The sequence below is a fragment of the Protopterus annectens genome, chromosome 10.part0, assembly GCF_019279795.1.
Source record: "Protopterus annectens isolate FY-2018-M chromosome 10.part0, PAN1.0, whole genome shotgun sequence".
In the NCBI taxonomy this organism is placed as follows: domain Eukaryota; kingdom Metazoa; phylum Chordata; order Ceratodontiformes; family Protopteridae; genus Protopterus; species Protopterus annectens.
The window spans coordinates 1,764,480,898-1,764,504,170 of NC_056744.1; positions in this window are offsets into that span (position 1 = coordinate 1,764,480,898).

Consider the following 23,273-nt stretch of genomic DNA (forward strand, 5'->3'; position numbering starts at 1 on the left):
ATATATTTTACTAAAGTAAACTAAGTTGCTTCTTACAGAAAGTTAAGATCTATTCCAAAAATATCCGGGTTAAAGTGACTTTGTGTACTTGTTCCAAGACAACACAATTTTATAGGTAACTCAGTACTAAAGTCTCCATTTTATGTTCATCATAGTCAGTATTGTAGTACTGATCCTTAAATCATTCTGCCATGCAGAAGCCCACATCCATCCCAGTTCCCAGAGTCTTAGTATCATCCCTAGCCGACATAAGATGTCAGACATCAGGACTATAAAACAAGCATCTGTTGGTGCCATCTTCAGTTCTTTCTAGCCATGCAGTTTGATGTGCTTCCTTATACTAGTATGTTCACAGTCCGCTGGTTGTCTCATTCTTCCACAAACCTCATTCTTCAGTCACATAAGTACCTTGTTGGGGAAATCATTTCTTCTGATTATGCTCACAGTCCGCTGGTTGGCTCATTCTTCCAGATACCTCATTCTTCAGTCACATAAGTACCTTGTTGGGGAAATTGTTTCTTCTGATTAATTTTTAAAAATGTTAATAACTGCTTGTCCTTTAGGAAACAAATCCCACACAAAGATTTTCATTCTTATTGCTTGTTTTACTTGGAATCTCAGCACATCATCTCTAATAGTCCTGACTGTGCTAAGTTCCATTCAAAAGCTCTGAACTATAAGGCTGCTCACAGCTCATATGGAATCTGCTTCTTTGACTTCATATGTTGCTTCACACTTCAAACACTTCAGCTTTGGACAGACAATACCACAGTCATGTGGTACATCAACAAGTAGAGTGGGACACTCTTGTACCCCCTCTGCAGCTTAAGCAGGCACATCTGGATGTTGGCCAGAATCTCAAAATCGCTCTCAAAATCTCCTACATCCCAGCGCAGCAGTTTCTGTTAGCAGACTCCCTAAGCAGGGACATTCTAGATCTGGGTGAATGGATGTTAAAAAGGGATGTCTTCCTAGATCTCACCCAACTTTGGGGTATCCCAGAGATAGACATTTTCACTTCTCTGCAAAACAAACAACTTCATCTGTTTTTGCTGTAGGAACCAACAGAAGGCAGCATGGAAAATAGATGCCATTTCCTTCACATGGAAGCAATAGCTCCTGTATGCCTTTCCACTCCTTCCCTTGATAGCCAGGGTCCTCACCAAAATCAGACTCTACAAGGCCAGTGTGATTTTGGTAATTAATTACTGGCCAAGACAACACTGCTTCACTCCTCTCCTCACTCTATGTGAGGTCAGGGTACTCATCCTCCATAAACAGTTAGACCTCCTCAGCCAGGTCAAGGGGACTGTCTTCCACCCCAACCTGACCACTCTCAACCTGGCAGATTGGAAGATTGAGTCTTGATTTCTTTCTCAGTTGCTTACTCCTCTAAAGTGTTATCCATTGTGAAGGACACTAAAAAACTCAACACTAGGAAATCATCAATTGCCAAATGGAAATGATTTTATGCATGGTGCCTCAGACACCACACAGTGCCTAACACATCAGATGTCTCATCTCTGTTATTTGTCTCTCTCCTCATTTTGAACAAGACCTTTCTTACTCCAGTATCAAGGTTCACACCTCAGCCTTTTCTACATGTGTGTTTTCAATACTTCCTGTCTTCTCTCACCTTCACTAAAGGGGTCATCCACATGAGAGCACCTTGGATGGATGCTGCCCCTACCTGGGATCTCATTTATCTTTTGGAAAAACTAACTCTACCTCCATTGAAGCCAGCAGCCTCATCTCCTATTGTGATGCTCACTTGGAAAACCACATTCCTCATGCTGTCACCTCAGCTAGAAGAGTCTCTGAACTTCAAGCTCTCATGACATCAGAACCTTTCATGGTCTTTCACAAAGACAGGGTGACTCTCAGAACCAACCCCTCTTTCATGGCCAGAGTGGTCTCTGAACTTATCCTGAATCAAACTGTTCACTTACAAGTCTTCTTTCCTAACCCTCAAAACAGGGAGGAGATGATTCTTCACACCTTGGGCATCCACAGGCAACTGGGAAAATGGATAAACTAGATTCTAAACAAACAATTTACAAGTTTTTCTATTACCTACACCATGGCAAGTCTCAACCAGCCCCCATCAGAGCACACTCTACCTGGCATGAAGCTGCTACCATGGCCTCCCTGAAAGGGGTGCCCACTGACTCTATCCTTGAGGCAGCTACTTGGACCTCTGTTCACACCTTCACCAAATACTATAACTTAAGTCACATTTCCAGGGCCAGAGCAGGCTTTGCCTTGGCCATCCTTCAAAACTTGCTCTGCTAATGCTCCACCTCCTGTTAGGGTAACTTTGGGAATCTATCCAAGGATCAGTAAGCTGACAATGATGAACATAGTACAGTTGTGTCCCACTTACCATAACTGTAGATGTTCAAGTAGATCAATGTTGCAGTACACATTTCCACCTTCCTTCCCCTCCTTTATTTCTTATCTTTATCTTTCTTTCACTTGGCTTATCCCATTATGAACTAGTCCTCAGTATTGCCACTCTTTTTTCTGGTCAGTGGGTGAAGTCATGCTATCGTCAGGCATCCAACTGCTTTATTTGTCTTAGAAAGACCTGAAATGGTGCTGACAAATGCCCGTTTTATAGTCTTGACATTCAATTTCCTACGTTGATCTTGGGGGTCCTTTAGCTAGGGATGATGCTATGACTTTGGAAATCAGGCCGGATGCTGCACGGCAGGAGACCCAAGGATTAGTAGTGCAATACTGAGCTATTCACACATCTACACTTATGGTAAGTGGGACACAACTATACTTTCCTTCTCATACCAGCCATAATCTCTTCAGAGATACATAAATGGGGGGGGGGGTTATTATCACTGTAACCATTTGAAATGTCAGGACCTGCTAGAATTAGTCTCGTTCAAATGTCGGGACCTGCTAGAATGAGTCTTGAAATACAAAGACTGAATGGATGAAAGAATAGACTTATATACTAAGTCTGAGATGCCATTTCTAAGAATATTCCCTTTTCTCTAAGGTATGGTGATCTTTGAGTTTGTATATATATATATATATATATATATATATATATATATATATATATATATATATATATATATATGTTGGAAGGATGTGGGGCTTGCCCCTCTGCAAAGACAAGTTTAAAGGAGGAGCGATTTTCAAGATTCAATTTACTCTTGGGTTTTTGGTCTTTTTTCATCTTGTCAGCATTTGGCATTTTGAGTGCTGACATTTCAATAGGAAGCCCATATCACACCCTATTTAATTCTTCATCTTAGCATTTCCACCTACTGCCTTTACTCATTCATCTTTTCTGAACTTGACTTACCCCTACAACCATCTTCTTCACGCTAACCTCCTGTCTTTTCCCCAAAGATTTCTAACATCACTAGCTCTATTACTCAATGTCACTGTCTGTTATAAATAATGTATTTGTTGCATTATCTGTGATCTCTTAAGGTATCATGTCTTCTAAAAGTTAAGCCTAAATATAACTTGTTGAATGCGTGAATTACATTGCTACACTATTCACCTACCTGATTGCAATGCAATATTTTTTTTAATTTAAGTTCATTTTTTGTTGCCTTCACAGGCTTAGCATGAACAGGGACCAATGAGAACAGTGCCTGATCCCACTTAATAAAAGAACACAAATGAAAAGAAGCAAAAAGGAACCAAAAAAAGAAAATGCAGTATAATACAATACAGTAAATAAAATGTGATTATTTGGTGACAGAAGACTTGATAGTATGAGAAACAGATCAGAATCCTTTTCTGACAGTAAAAGGCAAGGGATGAGAGCATTGAGGAGGTCAGTGGGAGATACTTTTGCTACCAAGAATGGCTGATGAGGAGAGCAAGAGAAGAGAAAAACCTTTGCTGCTACTAAACGTTGATGTAAGGTTAGATGTAGGAGGGGGTGAGGTCCCTGCTGTCTCCTAAGAGTAATGGAAGACAAGGTAGTGGACAAAGTCTGGATGTGAAAAGGAGTACATGGAGTAAGACAGAATGTGTGATAGAGCAGCCTTTTTATAGGACAGAATGTGTGATAGGGCAGCCTTTTTACAGGACAGAATGTGTGATAGGCAGCGTTTTTACAGGACAGAATGTGTGATAGGCAGCGTTTTTACAGGACAGAATGTGTGATAGGCAGCGTTTTTATAGGACAGAATGTGTGATAGGGCAGTCTTTTTACAGGACAGAATGTGTGATAGAGAAGCCTTTTAATAGGGCAGAATGTGTGATAGGGCAGCCTTTTCATAGGACAGAATATGTGATAGGGCAGCCTTTTTACAGAACAGAATGTGTGATAGAGCAGCCTTTTCCTGCAAAAAAGGTTGAGAGGGTACAGCAGATAGTATGTGGTAAGAGAAAGAGTTTGGAAGGGGAAAGAAGGAAAGGAGTCAGCCAAGGATGCCACTGTTGGCTTAAAATGTACAGAGAGTTTTACATTTAATATGGGTTAAGGAAGAGGGAATGCTACTAGTGGGGAGAATTAGAGGAAAGATGATGACTGAGAGAAGGCAGGACTCCAGTGAGAGCAGTGATATATGGTGTTGAAGGGGCTTTGTTTCCAACAAGATCTCCTGGGAATTATTGAAAGGGGGAAGGACTAGAGCCATTTGCTTTATGTCACAAAGAGATGCAAGAGCTGATTGATAGTAAGTAAGAATTAAATGCAACTGAACTCTTACTGCCATCAAGGACAGGGAGAAAGACATGAGAGAAGAACGATAAAGCAAGGAAGAGGAGAAAAATGGGAGAAATATGTACTGGAAATTATTTTATTTATTTTGATTTACACTTTGTTAACAGAGTTAGTCCATTTGGCCAATTGCCTCTTTTCAGGGGAGACCCGAGGTCATATCAGCTAGGGGAAATAGCACTGGGGAGTTTTTCCTACTTTTTTTGACTTCCAAAAATGATGTAACAGCCCGTAAGATAGTTACAGTCCATAGATGGAAACATGGCCATGGCCATAATGCTATAGGATACAGATTTCTATATTATGAGGGTCAGCAGTTTGGGATGATATGTTACAAAACTTGTTGAAATGATTCATGAAAATGAGCCATCAGATGGACATCATGTCTTGCAGCCAAATTATGAATGAAATTTGATGATTTGAACAATTTGGAAGCATCTGTAGATAATGTAGACTTGATGACAAGGATTAAGGTCAGATCACATCTGTATGTTCTGTTTGCTTACCAGCAGTCGAACAGGAAACTGAGCACATTCCGTATTTACATTAAAAAGATCTTTAACACATGCTACAGCTGTAAAAGGAAAGACTAACCCTAGAGTATCTTCTGGTATTTATATTGGACAATTACCAACCACACTAATGTCTTCTAAGGATGACTCTACAATAAAGAAGTATGAGATATGGGATAATTTAATTGTACCCCTTGGTTTTTCAGGAAAGGTTGTGATTACAATTATTCATGAGGGCAAAAACAGTTTTGCTGACATTACATGATGATTGCCTTCTGAATTTATGTTGCATGAAACAGCTATGTTCTCCTTAGGCACAATATATTTTTCACGGATTGAATGTGAATATAAAATCTTAATTTATTGCTCAATTTTGTACATCATAAAATGATAGCTACTTTGTTAAGACTTCTTTTCTCTCTTTTTGTCACAATGTAGATGGCGATAAAATATGTATAATGCTTTATAGCTTTTGAATGAGGCATGGGAGGTGTGAGTTATACATAAAATTGATAATGGTGTGTTAAAGCATATACTAAGTGTTATACATATCAATGGTAAAAGAGTTTATCTACTGCACAAAAGACAACATAGAACCTGTTTTCTTGTGGGTCTAATCTGCATTTAATACACAGTTGAGATAAAAGACATTGTACTCACTTTGGGAAAGTCAGGCACTCAAGTCATACCTGCGAAAAACTTTGTACAAAATGCATGAGTGCAGGACACGTCTGGTTTGACTGCCTACAAATACAGGCCATTGAACAAAAATTATATAAAGATAATGTTATACATAATGGGGTCTAAGGATTTTGCCCCGATAATGTGAGTCAGGTACATAATGCTGATAATGCTGCTATTGTAGAAGGTGAGGAAGGGGATAAAGTTTCTGAGAGTAATGTGGATACAGCAGAGGAAGAAGGTTGAGGTAAAAATGGTATAAGTGATGGACTAGAGGCAGATGTCAGTGAAAGCAGTGATGGTAAACATACCTGTATAGGGAAAACAGTTCTCAAATGTAACATGAGACAAGAATCCAAGAAAACTGTTAAAAAGGGGAAATGATAGTATATTAATCTATAGTTTAAATGTGAATAGTCTCATTAATGAAACTTGTTAAAAAATAATTGATTTTTGTAATTAGGTTCAGGCTGGTAACCATCTGAAGTGTTGGGACCTGCTAGAGTGAATTCCAAAACACAGAGTAAATGGCCAAAAAGGAGACTTACTAAGTGTGAGATGGCCGTTTCTTGGAATATTTCCTTTTCTCTGAGGTATGGCGATCTCAGAGTTGGTAAGTTTAGGGGGTGTGGTACAGCTTGTATTTTGAGTGCCAAGATTTGTTGGTTGCCATTTGTTGGTTATCAGGAAATACTATTACCCAAAGATGAAATGTGGAAGTCCCCTGGGGCAAAAGAGAAAATGGACTTTTGGGAAAAATGTATGCTTCTGATATAACCAGTTTATAATAAAGTCAGAGATATTACTTGTAGATGTGATTATTAGAAAAACAGAGAGAGTTGTGGTATGCAATGTTAGACTACAGATAGAAGTTGTAAGAGTTATAGTAATTTATGTACTGACTGGAATGACATAATGAGAGGAACTATCTGATTCACTGAAATATTATGTCACAGACAGTCTGCCCGATATGACTAGAGACTGGAATTGTCATTTACATAAAAACACAAACGAAAAACTGGAAAGTTTTAAACAACTAAGAAAACAATAAGTGAGTCCAACAGAACGCAGCCACACGATAAATCCAAAAAAACCTTTACTTGCTAACGTTTTCGTGTACAAACATACATACACTTCTTCAGACAAGTATTACTGAAACCTCTTGTGAGTTTAAATATACTCACATACCAACAATTGTATCCAATTCACTAAACAATTTATCAATTAAATAATTTATCAATTAAATAATTCATCTTGATTTTAACCTCCTTAAAAACTGCAACCTAATATAATATATTCACTAAGAGACATACATTTCCAGTTAAAAACTAAAATTCAAAATACCATATTCTAAACTGTATTACAGACTATCCAGCAATATATATTTGATTAATAAAAACATAATTATTATATAATATAAATGCATACCAAATACATATTATACAAATGAAATAATCTGTAATGCATTCACCAATTAAAACAAAAATACAAAATCACCTTCTATATGTTTATATCACATTTGTACAAGCTTGGACCATCTAGGAATTTGTGAACATATTTGTATAGTACAAAAATATATATATATATATATACATAAAGTTTTTTTATTATTTTATATTATATATTACATTTTTGCAAATATACTATTACCTAATAAGAGCTTTTTGTTTCAAAAGGCATTTTATAGAACACATCCCATTAATCCCCGGGTGGACATAGGCATTTGTTTTAAGTTGCCATAATAACTCACTTTCCTCCAATTTAAGATGCCAAGGGCCACCCCTAGGGTTGATGTCTATTTTCTGAACAACATTAAACAAAAAGCTGTGATTATTATTTTCAATAATATGTTTTGCTAGTGCATTCGTTATATGACCTTTCGAAATGGCGTATATATGCTCATAAATGCGTTGTTTTAAATGTCTTTCTGTTTTACCAAAATAAAAAGCAGGGCATAGTGTGCACGTAGCAAGGTACACCACGCCCTGAGTAAAACAGTCACATCTCTGATTTATATAATACTTCACTCCTCTAATAGAAAATGTAGTTCCTGTTTTAATAAATTTACAATAAGGACAGCGTCCACACTTAAACATGCCTTTATTTGCTCTATGGGTCCTAAGAGGGGATTCCAGTAGCATTTTTAATGACGGAGCTTTTCTATATACTACCACCGGTTTATTTCCTAGGTTGTTATTTGAATACAAACTCTGTGTTAGAAATTCCCAATTATTATTTAGGATACGACGAGTATCTGATGCCAATTCATTATATTGAGTAAGAAAACTAATATTATAGTTAGCTTTAATTGTGTTATCTTTGTTGTTAATGTTAATACTATTATTATTAACTTGACTCAAGTCCATATCCATGATGTTTTCATTTACATATAACACAGTTGAAGTATCCACTACTACTCTTTCATTTGTCCCCTTAAAAATAGGACCCAATTGACCATTTTCCCTTTTCAGCTCTACTTCCTTAATGACCTGATTTACAAGCCTACCAGGGTAACCTCTGTTTTTAAACATACCAGCCAAGAGATGACATTCATCTCTAAAGCTGTTATCGTCAGAGCACATTCGAGAAGCACGTACGACCTGGCCCTTGACTACACCTCTCTTCTGAAACAAGGGATGAGAGCTAGAGAAGTGTAAAAAGGAATTGCTATAGTGAGGTTTCCTATAAATCGATGTATCAAACCTAGCTTTTTCCAAATCCTTTTTTATTACAATATCTAAAAAATTGATTGATATATCATTATAATTAAAGGTAAATTTCAAAAAAGGAACAAAGGAATTCATTAACTCTATTAACTTAATAGCTTCCTCTTCACTTCCCTTAACAATCATCAAAATATCGTCTTGGTACCTTGTGTACCAAACGACTATATCCTTGTATAGCTGATGTAAAAATAAATATGTATGCTCCCAATAAGCCATGACGGAGTTTGCAAAGGTCCCACCACATGGGGAACCCATTGCTACTCCTGTCACTTGCAAGTACAATTCTTTTTTAAAAAGAAAAAAGTTGTTACTCAGAACAAGTTCCAGTAATCCAACTAACAAATCAATGTCTTCTCCCGGAAGATGTTTACTAAGCAAATAATCTCTCACCCAATTAATGCCAGTCTCCTGTGGGATAGTTGTATAAAGGTCCTTGACATCTGCCGTTAAAAAACTAAGCTTAGAGTCAAAGGAAATACGGTTAAGATTATCCAAAACAAACCAGGAGTCTTTGCAAATTTGGGGTTCGTTTTTAAGCACCTCCTTAAGTTTATTATCAACCCACTTTGCACATGCATAAGTGATTGATTGACGCCCATCTATTATGGGTCTGAAAGGAGGGTTCTTAATATCTTTGTGTAGCTTCGGAATCCCGAAGATGACTGGGATTACTGGTGCCGGCATAGTAAGATATTGATACAATTCTGTGCTAATGCTGCCCTCAATAAAAAGGTCACTCAAGAACTCTTTAACTCTTCTATAAGACTGATTTAACTCATTCCTTGATACACATCTATAATTATCAGTTGCTAACATTTACATAAAAGCAATACCTACTGATGTTAACGTATGGAAGCTGTAGTGTATGACAGAGTTTGGAGCTTTCTATAAGAGAGGACAATGAGCATCAGAAACTGATTATTATGTTTATTCTGACTCGTTTCTTGTTGAACACTCCATAACCCCTGATACTAGGGTTACTGGTCATGTTGCCCTCATCGCTAAATTTGGAAAGAATAGATCCAGTATTACTGAAGGAAAGAGAATTAAAAAGTTAAATGGTTTGGTGCTTGTGTCTGATGAGAGAAAAACAGAAGTCATGGAACAATAAGTTTTTAATGCCTTTTTGTAGTTCATTGACACAATGGTGGCTTGTTTTTAAAACAAGGTATAAAAAGATATTTTGTCATGTTGAAAAGAGATTGTATTATGAAAAGAAGAATGGATGTAAAACAGAGTGACAGGAGTATGTATGTACATTAAGTTGTTTTATTTTAACAAAATAAAGAGCCAAATTATTATTATTTTTGGAACAAGTATATTGTACAGGCTACAAAGAAAGAAGTGTCTCACTTCCTTTGTAAAAAAAACAGAAAAGGAATCTAGTTTTATTTCATGTTTAACAACTAAGGAAGTGGAAGTAGTGACTTCTAAAGCAGAAATTATGAAGCTACTCAAAGCTTATGTTGTGGTTATGTCCAGTAGAATATTAATGCATACAAATGCATGGCAAGTTAAGACATTAATGCAAACCGATAATGAAGTATCGGTTAAGAATGTGATTGTAGCAGAACCAAATGATTTTTTCACTAAACTTTCTGGAGATACTTTTCATGGGCTTGATGCTATTTCTTACACATTTTATAAGGAAATGACCTTATCAGAAAAATTTGTTCTTTTGAATATTTTCAATGAATGGTTGAAATATGGGATTAAGGCAGAGTAAATTTGTAAGATAATTATTAGATTTATATATATATAAAAAGGATAGATAATACATTAGCATTTGGCAACCTTTAAAATTAACTAGTACAGATTATAAACTTTCCTGAAAATAAATAATTCATGATAGACTAAGTAAGTGCTTGCTGGAAGTTTTATGAGGGTGCTTCTGATGTTAAATCTAAGCTTATTAAATATATGTTACTTTTAATAAGGAAAAGTATTGATAGAATTAATAAAACAGTCTAATGCTTTATTGTTAGCATGTGATGTTAAGAAAGCTTTTGATACATTTGCACACAATCGGTCTTGTGATTTTTGGAAGGCTATGGTATTAGTGAACAAGAATTAGGACTGTTATACAGGATATTTATTGTTTTACTTGGATTAGACCATTACTTAATGGATGGGTAGGAAAGAAGATATGTGTTAATAGTAAAAGAAGGCTGTACTCTTAGTGGCTTATTATTTGGGTTAATTATGACTGAGATCATTGATGTATGCATGTGCATTATGCTGATGCAGTGTGGGCTGTTAACAATATGCTTCAGTTGTCACCGTGCATTTATTAAGAATGTGATGTAAATATTGTGCAGAGTACTGACTATCCGTTAATAGCATGTTGATTATCAGGTTGAATATCAGCCGAATGCTGTAAGGCTATATCTGAATATCTAAAAATGTGTGGGATATTCTCAGGTAAGAAGATTTAAGGAGATTCTATTAATTTCAAATATAATATCTGTGACTGGGAATGAATTAGATTATGGGCAAGATTCAATAAACCCTACATGGCTTGTTAAAACCATGTGCTTATTGCGGCATGATGTGCGCATGGTAGCACACTGATTTGTATTTAGTAAGTGGCTCTACACAATGTGTTGAGCTATGCAAACACGGTAAACATCATGGCATGCTAATTACAACATAAGCAGCTGAACTGTATGCTAATCAAGTAATCCAAGATGGCAGAGGTATTCAACAACCTGTAAAGCCACAGTGTACTCTTAGTGTAGGTTTTTGCCTGTATTCCAAACTCTATTGGGATGCAGCCACAGAAACTAGACTAGAGGTGAAGAATGCTAGGGGCAGCTGCTGGTCTTCTGCATGTGTCTGTGCAACACGCTCAAGTCTATGCTACTGCTGATACTGCTGATAGACCTTGGGTAAGAAGGAGAAGGGTATTCAGACCCCTTTTAACTTTTAATGCTCTACATGAGGTGGAAGTAGTAGAGTGCTACAGGGCAGATAGAGAAACACTCCAGGAATTCTGCAACCTCTGTCATCCTCAACTGAGAGTAAGGGCATACCCAAAGAGAACCAATACTGTGGAGTCCAAGGACTGTATAGCACTTAGAATTTTAACTACAAGAACCTTCCAGAAACCAACAGTGGACATGCTGCGGGTGTCACAAGCATCAGCATTCAGGATCCTGCATCAGTTCCTGAATGCTTTGCTACAGCATGCCAGTGACTATATATACTTTTACCCATACCCCAGAGGACAGAGCTACAGCTGTGGAGGATTTATACCCCATAGAACACTTCCCTGAAGTCTTGGATGCCATAGACTGCATGCACATTGAGATCAAAGCACCATCCAGGAAACAGGGAAGGGTCTAGATTGACAGAAAGGGGTTCCACTCCATTAACTGACAGGTCATGTGTAATACTAAGGGAATACACCCCCTGGCAGCTGGCATAACTTTCACATCTGGCACAACTCACAGCTCTACCAGAGGTTTTCCAAGGTGATATTCAACAAGGCTGGGGGATGCAGGGGATGCACTCGAACCATGGCTGATGTTGCCCATCAGAAATGCATACATACCCATGGAGGAATGCTATAATGAGACACATAACCAAACAAAAAATATCACAGAGCATGTGTTTGGGCTACTGAAGTCAAGGTTTCAATGCCTAGATACATCAGGAGGCCCTGCAGTATGATCCCAGTACTTGTGCTAAAACTATCACTGTCTGTGCTATCCTACAGAATATTATCCTGAGAAAACAGCTGCAACAGGAGCAACAAGGGGAAGGAGCACACATTCTACCATCACTGGCAAGATACCGCAGCCACACACAGGTGAGGAGTCAGAGGGGGATCCACCAGCTGCTGTGGGTGTAGGTAGACAGATGTGCACAAAATGCCCTTGCCCTGGCCAAGAGACAATGGATAGCACACATGCTGACCACCTAAAGGGTAAAACTTTCATCCTCTGCACATACATACAGTAAAATTGATGTCAGGCAGTACTCACAGTCTTTACTTACCCATGTAATGGCTGTGTACTGCTAGCATCAGACAGAGTCAGACCCAAATTACAACAGTTGTAACTGCAGGACTATCAAGGTAAGTGTTGAACCTAGGACAGGAAAATAAATGGGTAAGAGCACAAATGAATGGTAGATACTTGCATACTGTTACTTGAAAATGTACCTAAGGAGAATGTGTGTGAGTTGTCCAGCAATGACATTAATAAGTGACACGACTGCCTTATGTAAATAGATTGCTATATACATATACATTGCTATGTATCACTTAACATACCTCGTGCATCTAAAATACCCAGAATAGAAAAAAACAGTCCAAACTCTAATTATACCTAATTTTCACAAGTGGAACAATAAGCCTCACTGATGTAGCAATGATTTAAAGGTAGTCATCACAACACTAAAAGACTGTAAGGAATCAGTAAAAATTTCAGAAAAACATCACCAGCACATATACCAAGCACTCAGTTAACTATGCATCCTCTGCATCAGACAAAATACATATGTATTCCTGGATCCAAAAGATAGAAACAAGGCAATGGTGCAGATATCATCATTTGCACTGGGTAGGGTTGGGTGGGAGGAGGCCAAGGCTGACACAAAAGTAGTGAGAGTGTGTGTGAGTAAGAAAAACAGACAGGCACAAATGTAGCAAATTATCAAATGGCCACTGAGACAGGATGACCATGTAACTCTTACGTGTGGGTGTCTGTATTGGCACTCAATGTTAAATGTGTATGTGAGTGTCTGAATGAACACTGCCAAGAACCATACTAGCTCAACATTCTAGCATGTTGTACAGGTGTAAGCCATGCATGGTAGAGGTATCAGTTCATCCTCATCACCCCCGACCATGAGAACTAGTTCTGCGAAGAGTTGCACTGGCATGTCCATTCCCAACATCAGATGTGCTGGTGCTACCTGGATATGAATGATGTCTGCTGGATGAGCTTTCCTCATAACTATACCAAGGTCCATGACCCTATGGCTACTATTTCTGGGTATGGACACTTCAACCACTTTCAGAGCAGTGGAAGTACTGCCACTATGGGAGCAGGATTGGTAACAGACATGTTGGCTAACAGCAGATGATATTGAGGATCTACAGCCACATGGATGCTGTCCCCCTACCAGCAGATGTTTTATCACATACGCTGCCCATTCCATTGTGTAATTCATCCATTCCAATGAATCAGCCACAAGGGGGGCAGTCACATACATCAGCTTGTGCCACATCTACAACCTTAAGCATTTCCTCAGAGGTTTTATTGGAATGTGCCTGTGCCTCCATGATGGCCCTAAGCATACGTCAATTGGCACGTAATGACACACTGGGATCAGATGGAGGGTGGACAAGAGGCCTCCACTGACCACCCCTACCAACCCTCCTGCATGACACCTAGACCACACTTTATCTATGGCCGGAGTCAAGTGGCACTGAAACTGCACTGACCACACTACCCTGATCAACTTTGTCACCCTCTACCTGTCCACTATATGATGGTTCAGTGGAATGGGTATGCGTGTGTCTGAAGAAAATCCAGGGGATGTGGTAGTCACAACCTCAGTGTCAGATTCAACCTCTGCACCAATCCGACTGTGCCTCTGTTTGGCTACCATCATCATCAGAGACTGCTAATACTCTGACATCAGGTGGTAGGAGTCCTACACTTCCACTGTAAGGATCACCTGTGATAATAATCAACAAACACAGGAATGAAATTACTACTACACTAACTATTAGTCTAACATAGGTGAGCAAAAGATAACACTAGTCACACAATCAAAGATGGTACAACAATACAGGCACTCATTACACCCTCCTCACACATGCAGATAATTATACGTGTAAGTAACACTTAGTAATAAGCAAAGAAACATTTGCTTACCACATGCAGATGTTTCCACGCTTTGCAGGGAGGATGATCCTGGAAGATATGAAGCAAGGAAAGGATGGCAGTGAAGCATCACAATGGGAATAACACAGGGGTCAGTCCTGTTAAAAATAGCTGTAACTGAAATTTTGCTGAGATATCTACCAGCACCCATGTGTACTGAACAGCTCTCTTGTATAACTGTATAGCTTATCAATAGGTACAGATAAAAAATATGTATGTATATTTTATTCTACAAGCAAATATAAATGTTGCCATTTGTAAGCTTACATGGAAGCTGCTCCTGGGACACACTTTTCCACCCAGCCACATCAGCACTGACATCAAGCACACAATGCACAGTCTCCACTGAGCTGTCTGAATCTCTGACAGTGACAGGAACTCCTCATTTGGTGTCAGTGGCGGCTCAGTAGCAAGCTCAAACTTATAGACAGCTATTCTTGGGCAACTGCAGCTGCTGATGAAATCATATCAGTGGCCTGACGTTGCACCTGATCACAATTGCAGCTGCAACCACCAATGCGTTTACATCACTGACAAACTGGTTCCAAATCACCTTTCTGGCAACCATATCCCCACGGTCTTTGTCAAGCAGAAAAGCTGCATGCTCCTCAGAGCCTGGATTATGACATCATTCTCAGTGCCACTGAAAGGGGGGGGGGCTTCATGGATCTATAGGCTTGGGTGTCATAATCCAATGTGACATAAAACAGTGAAGGATAAAACAGATAAATATCACATTAATAATGTAGTTGTTCCAAAAATTGTCTGTGTATCTTTTGTCACCATTAAGCATTTGAAACACACTGTTCATTTAGTACACCTGAATGTTATGAGGTTGTCCAACCTCCCCCTTCCCACACAAATGAAGGTTTGTACAAACCAAGGAATACCACATAAATAATGTATATGTGTTTTGCACAGAATTATCAGGATGGCTACACTTTTTCAACAGAAAAGTCAACTTATGAATGCAAGTCACATTTCACTGTGCCCATCACTCCTGTGGAGGTTGCCCTGGGCCATCTCAGAAGCATAATACAAGTGTCAGTGACATATACATTACATTTCTCTTCAATGCCAAAGGGCTTTGAAAAAGCAATGTCAAGAACATAGTTGTGCTGAAAGTATAACCTGCATCTCAGAAATGTAAATATCTGCAAAAACTGGATATGCAAACAGTGAAATGTAAGAAGTGCATACAGATAAAAAGTTCCATTGTCTCCTGGATATATAAATACATTTGTGATATTTTACAAAAAATAATATGTCCTTGAATAATATGATCATACCTTAGCAAAATTAAACCTTATATGCAGAGAAATCACCTTCAAAGGAATACCAATCTTCTGTTTTGTCCAAATACACAAGTTTCCTCACCTTCAAATTCCCTAGCTACACTGTTACCTTTTTATAGTGTAGATTCAGCCCTCTGAGCACTGTGACTATGCAAATGAGGTGTGAACTCATTAGAACTGCCAAACTTTTGACCTTGTAGCAGATGTAAAGATAGTGTAGCCTATAGACCGTTGTTGTGTGCTAATGGTTGGCAACTGTAAATGATTAGTGTGAGAGAAGGAAAACACAACAGCAATTCAGACACCCTTCACTGCAGTGGGTGTGTCAGTGAGAATACACTTACAAAGTGTGTAACTAACTTCACTGAGCTTTTAAATAAAGCAAAACACCACACATTTATACTTTTTTGTCCCTAAAAGAAAAAAATCTCTTGCCTTTGCTGAAAACTGTTGTCCACTGTCATGTATTTTATCACACATTTAAAGCAACATGATAGATAATGCACTAAATGCTGCATGTCTGATATTACACCAGAGATAAGGGAAGAACAACTAGAATACAAAGAGAAAACAGAGCTGTATTTCTGCAAACATATTCATAAATGGTTGTGTGATCACTCATTACACTAAATATGTCAGCAACACATGTACAACCAACTGAGAATGTCTAAACGTATGACCTGTTAATGGATGAAATATGAATTATTTGTATGCACATGATTTGATGTTGCAAAGCTGCATCTGTGGCAAAGAGAGATAACATACTCCAACTATGGTTTGTAATTTCATTAGTCTAATGGTTCAAAGCCAGAGCTATGTAGTTGTTAACTTTTCTTTATTTCTTTTTTTTTAAAGTTTTTGTCTTTAACGTGTGTGGCACATGGCTTAGTGCAAACATGGTTAAATGCATAACAATTTAAAATTTACTGTTAGCTGCCTTAAGAAGCACAAACACACTTAGTGGCATTGTGTGGGTGTCAGCAATTTGGATGGTAATGACAACAGAAATTATACCTGTGACCCAACCATGTGTGTGTGGCACAAGGTATAAATATGCTCTCGTATACAACAGATAAGCTAGGTAAAGCATGGTTCGAGTTCAATAGTAGTTATTTTTACTGAGCAAGGATCACAATGAGTATTAACAGAAGGAGTATATGTTCATTATTGCCTGTTACATTTGTGTGTTGTTCACCTGTGCACAAACATAGTTCACTGCTTATGGAAAAAGAGTGAAACATTTCATTTGGTTTGCCTTCCTTTGTACATACAGGCTAAGTGGCTATGCATGGCTGTCAGCACTCTGGACGGTAGTGAGTATAAACAAATACAGCATCCTGCATAGCTTTCCCTGTGGCAGCAGGTGTAAGTTCATGGCCATAGCACAGGTGAGCCAGGGTTCTAATCCAGCACAATATAATTTTGCACAAAGTTTCGAATATAAATATAATTCTACATACCAGTGCCTATGTATAGCAGGTTGATTGCGCATTCACATGGTATCATATCTATTATATGTATAACTGTTGTAGCATTACAGTGATGATTATGTAAGTATTAATGTATTTTCAGACCTGGGGTGGACTTCGTAGTTTATTGACAATCATCTACACACCTCTCATAACACAAGTATAACTGTAAAATATAATGTATTGTGTGGTCTGAGCCAGAACTCAAAACGTACATCCATTTCCAGTATACTGGCACACATTACTCCTACATCACACCTGAGAATGTCTAGGCCAGGACCCTGTCATGTCACACACATACATGGTTAATTGAAATATAGCACCACTCACTCTTGAAAGTGTATAGTTATGACTATGGCTGGCAAATACTTTTGTGGCAATGAGTAAAAAAATCACCTAAATGGAAATATATGTAAGCTCCTTTTTACAAAAGTTTGAATCCCACATTGTCCAAATTATTTGTAACAGTGTGTACGGCCCCCAAAATATGTGTCAAGTCATACCATTGATCCCCCCAAAGTCACATCTTAAAAGCCAAGTCATTTAACTTATCAGTGTTGACCTTTGGACAAATTGTTGTTAGGTATGGCAGCACACATGCCACACATTGATACGAAATGACACATTATTCTTCCTATTTCATAAACTCCTTCCTGCTTGTTTGGCAATGTTTCTCTCCACTAAACATCATGCAAATGCGGTTGCCATGGTTGTGCAGGTTTGCACACTGGTCATAAAAGATGATATCATGAATTGCCAGGAAAACACTTTTACTGTTTTTTGAGGACCTGTGCAGACATGGCAGGATATGGGAAGGATGGTGCCAAATTCAAGGCACAAAGGTGGGGTGCGGAGGAGTCCAAAATATGTGTTGCATGCATTACAAAGCACTACAGCTGGAGGTTGCTGCAAGGGGATTATACTGGGTCTCAGTTTAAGGTTGAGGCTTGGACCAGTCTAGCCAAGGCTGTCTTCACTGTGACTGGCATACCACACACTGGGGAGCAGTGCAGGTACAATTATAATGACCTGAAATGGCACAAGCAGACACAACTCAAGCAGCTGGATGGGTTTAGGACTGCTGACACCCCACAGTTGTGCAAGTATATCAGCAACTTTAACTGCTGTGGAAAGCTGTAGATAGCCAAGACTAGTATGCATAATGCTTCCATGTCTCTTTTTCTCCCCTTCTTTACTTTACAGCTGCTCAAGAAATTTCAGTGAACAGGGAGGAACATGCTGAAAGATTGGAACATCTCAGAGAGCCAAGGGGTACATATGCAGCACAAATAAACATGATTTTATTAAATGTATTGCTCTTCTATATATTAACAGCAACTTAAGCACGCATGTGTTAACTGTAAAAGGAAGTATGCATGCTTTCTTTTGTAGTTCTTGGTAATTGTATTAGGCAAGTGTAATAGTGTATTCAAATTTGGTGGGTTCAACTCTCACAATCAACAGATACATTCAAATTCCAAAATCTCATTTTTTTATTTTAATTCCAAAAATATTGGCTTTATTGCCATGCAGTTAACTTAAGCTGTAGTTTCTTTAAAACCATATATGCAATATGTGCATATTGTAAATATTACTTATAACAATTCACAATCCTCTTTTGGATTGGGAAAGCTGTATAGCTAATATTTGTCTCACCCTATCCCTTACCTCTCTCTGTCTCTCTCTCTCTCTTTTTTTGTATAAATGGGAACACACTGTTCTGATGTCATACTTTTTGGCCAACAACCAAAATGCTTTTCAGCACATGACATATTCATATACTGCAATGATTCCATATACATTATTTTTCCATCTTATATCTATCATGGTTACTCTACCCATTATTACAGTAGTATGATGTAGAACTGTTATTGTTTTATCACATAATATGTCTAATCCTGAACATGTATCTCTTCCCATATTCCAAACAATGTCACCTTCCTACAACTCTTCTGTTTGCTAACTTTCTCCTTCTGTTAGTATTCTTGTGTCTTCTAATATAATAGTACTCATATCAAGTGTTGAACATCATCCTAATATAACCAAAAGGTACGGTGTTGTAAAACGGTATCATTCTAATAGAACTACTCTTCTTTTAATTTTATTTATATTATTCAAATTTATAGCTAAAATTTTCACCTTTTTTCTTATATGAATTGTTATACCATTATACCATTCTACTTTTAACCTTTGCCTTTTTTATTTTCTTTCATGGCCATGCTTCTACACTTCTTTTTTCTTTCAACCTTTTCCCTATGGAATTCTTTTTTTCCTTTAAACATTCTGCAGTTCATATAGTCAACTTCACTTAACTCTTACATTTCTCCATCCATTCTGTCTTCTTTTTTCATACACTAGTTTCTCTTCATGTTTATTTTCCTCCAATATTATTTGCTCTTCTCCTTCAGTATTTATACCCCCTTCTGTATTATATTCACTATGCCTTGTTTGTCCACCGTTTCTACATTTCATATCACATTTTGTAGCTTCAGGCCCTGGTTTAGTACAAATAAAACACTTTCTTTTGTCACAATTACTAATTAAATGATCATTTTACCACAAAAGAAACACATTTGTGTTGCCCTCAACATTCCACAATACCCCTATTTTCCTGTGTATTTATCATACCCAGAAGATGTATATTTTTTCATTTTCCATTTTCAGAATTATACCACATTCCCAGCTCCCAGTCCACAAACCTCTATTATCAATTTTTCTTGCAACGTCCATAACAACTTTCTATAAAGTCTTAAAAAAGTCTTTTAATACTTCTTTGCACAAAAATTCTTTTTTTTTGTCTCTCGGTTAAATGTTTGTATAACATATAAGTTCCATGGATTGTAATTTTTCTTAACTTTAAGCTGTTCTAAAAATTTCTCCATATATTGCCCTGATTCAAACAAAATGTCACAATAAGTATCTTATTAATGTGTATAAATGCTCTTACCTCCTTAGGAGAGATGACCAGAGAATACATTTCATTATCACAAATGTCATACCTTTCAAGTTCTTTCTTTTCTTTAAACTGGTCTAAAAACTGTGTCTCAAGAAGAAAACAGTTCAGAACAGTTATGAAGTGTAATATCCAAAAGTTCACTTTATTCACCACTGTTTAGCACATACAGTTTGAATCAGCCGTTATTCATGTACTTTCATCCTGAATAACTTCAGGACTTCTTCAACTGTATGTGCTAAACAGTGGTGAATAAAGTGAACTTTTGGATATTACACTTCATAAGTGTTCTGAACTTTCTTCTTGATGCACTGTTTTTAGACCAGTTTGGGTTTTTGTTTTTGCTGTTATTAGTTCTACAACTCCTGGATCTACTGTGTTGGTCTTTCTCTTCTTTACTACTTAATCTTACTTACAAATTTCTTCCTTGTCCTCTCCCTTATCTTCTCCGTTCGCTTTTCTCCTTCTTTATCCATCTGTGCATATGACCTTTTGTTCTCTCTTACAATATCTTTCACCTCCTCTTCTTGTATTTTGTCCATAATCTCTCCCCACGATGCTGCTTTCTAATGCTCTGGATCACTTTGACTAATCATATCCTTTAGATAAACATCCCTCAGCCCGCCCGATTGGAGGATTGTAGTAATACATCCAGCCTGTGATTTTTTCTCAAACAGCCTTTCATGAAACAGAGTTTCAGAATCTTGTCAAGGTTCATTCACCTTTACCTCAGCACTCCACTCAGTTCTCCCTTCTTGAACAACTACTCATGTCCATCGACTTCTGCCATCATCTCATTTTGTGAAGAATCAGATTCCTTTGCCTCGAAAACAACTTATTTTTATCCAGAATCAATTTCTTTACCAACAATCTCCAACCCTTGTATACATTGCTGGTGACAGGTCTTTTAGAGGAGATGGAACTACCCACCCTAATTTACTAGGCTCCATTTATGAGTCAGTTTCCTTTCTGCTGAGTTACATAGGGAGTGTATTTACCTTAGGGAGTTTATTAACAATTCCTAAGTGTAGAATGTCATCAAATGCCTTAGTGAAATATGTGGGGTGTACTGATGTTCCCTTCATCCATTGCTATATCAGCCATCTCGAAGAAGTTGGCCAGATTGAATAAACAATACCTGCCCTCAACAAACCCAAACTGGGTTCAGACAAGGGTTGGTAAGTTACCTATGTCCTTGTTTATTAATTCCATAATGATCCAATCTATAGCCTTATGGATGAGGCTCATCAGATTTATGGGTCTATAATTTGCTGGGTCAGTTGACCCCAGACCTTTGGGCAGGGGGATGACTGCTGCTGTCCTTCTTTTGTCCCACACATAGCCTGTTTAGAGGTTTATGTTGAATAATTTCTGTAATGGGGTTTGGCAGGTCTTGTTTCAGGCTAGCTAGTAGGCATCATGATATGTAACCTGGTCCCATCCCATAGAAGCAATGTTCCTAGTCTTCGATCGTGCCTTGAGCACTTGTTCTTGGAAGATTTTGGGGTCATCAATGCAAGTATGTAATCTGGGAATTTTGGAGGATCAGAGGGAAAGAAGTAAAATTTATTTGGTTGTAGACTGCCTGTGTCCTTGGGGTCTGAGTAGGAGTCATTATTTACTATTAGCTCTCTGGAGTTGTTGGCATTGTTTCTGAAGTTTCTAATATAGGTAAAGAAGGCCTCATGGTTATCTTTCACTTGGCTGGCTGTTCTTACGTCATATATGGGGTTTAGTAGATTTGATCAGGGTCCAGAGTTCCTTGTTTGGTTAGTAAGAGCATTTTTGACTTCTTGAGAGTTAATTTATTTTTGATGCAATTTATTTTTTCTTTTCTTTTATTGAAGAGCTTGTTTATCTAAGGATTCAATCAGAAGGCCTTACTTTTAAATTTGGCACCGTATTTATTTCTAAGGGGAAGAGATGCCTCTACATATCTGTTTATATCTGCATAGAATTTGGTCACAAAGGGCTCTCCATAAGTAAAGGGACTGTCCAGGTGAAAGGGGAGTTTCAAATTTAGTTAGGTCATCACTACATTTTAGTAAATTGGCCTTCACATAATCTCTGCATACTGAAGCATTGATGGATGCTTCAGGCTTCAGGCTTACAGTGAATGATTGATTTGTGGTCTGAGTTGACCAGGGAGGAGGTTACAATTGGAATACAGCAGAGCTGTCTCATATTTATGAGAACCAAGTCCAGGATTGTATCATTATTAATGAAGTTCAGAAATCTCTGTGCATGCACTTTTGAAAATGTGCAAGTCTTCCAGTTTATGGAGGGATACTTGAAGTCTTCAAGAAAAATGCTGTTTGGTTTAACATGTAATGACCCCATACTGTTTAGGTAGGTGGTAAGGGCCAAAACAAACACAGAGACATGTTCTGTAGTTAGCTATGATGTGGTAAGGGGTCTTTTTCATAGTAAGCTAGACATGGAGGAGTTCCAGATGGTTATCTTGTCTAAAGAGTTTGGAGGTTAGATTTTTGTTTGAGAATATAGTGACACCACTGCATTTAGTGCATTTGTTTAATGCAGTCTGTACAAGTGATAACCTTTGAAATGCTGCACTGCTGCAGTGCTTTGACTGGTCTTGACCCAGGTATCTGTGACGTGTATATATCAATGTTTTCCATGGCAAGTAGGGCCTGTAGGAAGTGGAGTTTTTATTTAGACTCCTTGCATTAGGTGTAATACCTTAATACTGCCCGAATTCTGTTTAGTTATGTTGGAAGGTTTGGAAGACTGACATTACTTAAAAAGGGCACTATGTGGTGGACAAAGTTTTGGCCTGTATACAGAAGCCATGAAGGAAGGGGAGAGGTGCAGGCCATCCCTGGCAAAGCAATTTGGACTGTGTACCAACCCTTCTCAAGCTGGTATACATCATATCCCCTTTGAATGACACCAGAAGCTAAGGCAGTTGTTGAAATTGATAATCTTTTGTTCATATTGTGACATCATTGTTGGTGTTGATGGAATGCTGCTCAAGGTCAGGTTTATACCTGCCTCAGACACAAATTCTGAGAGCTCCA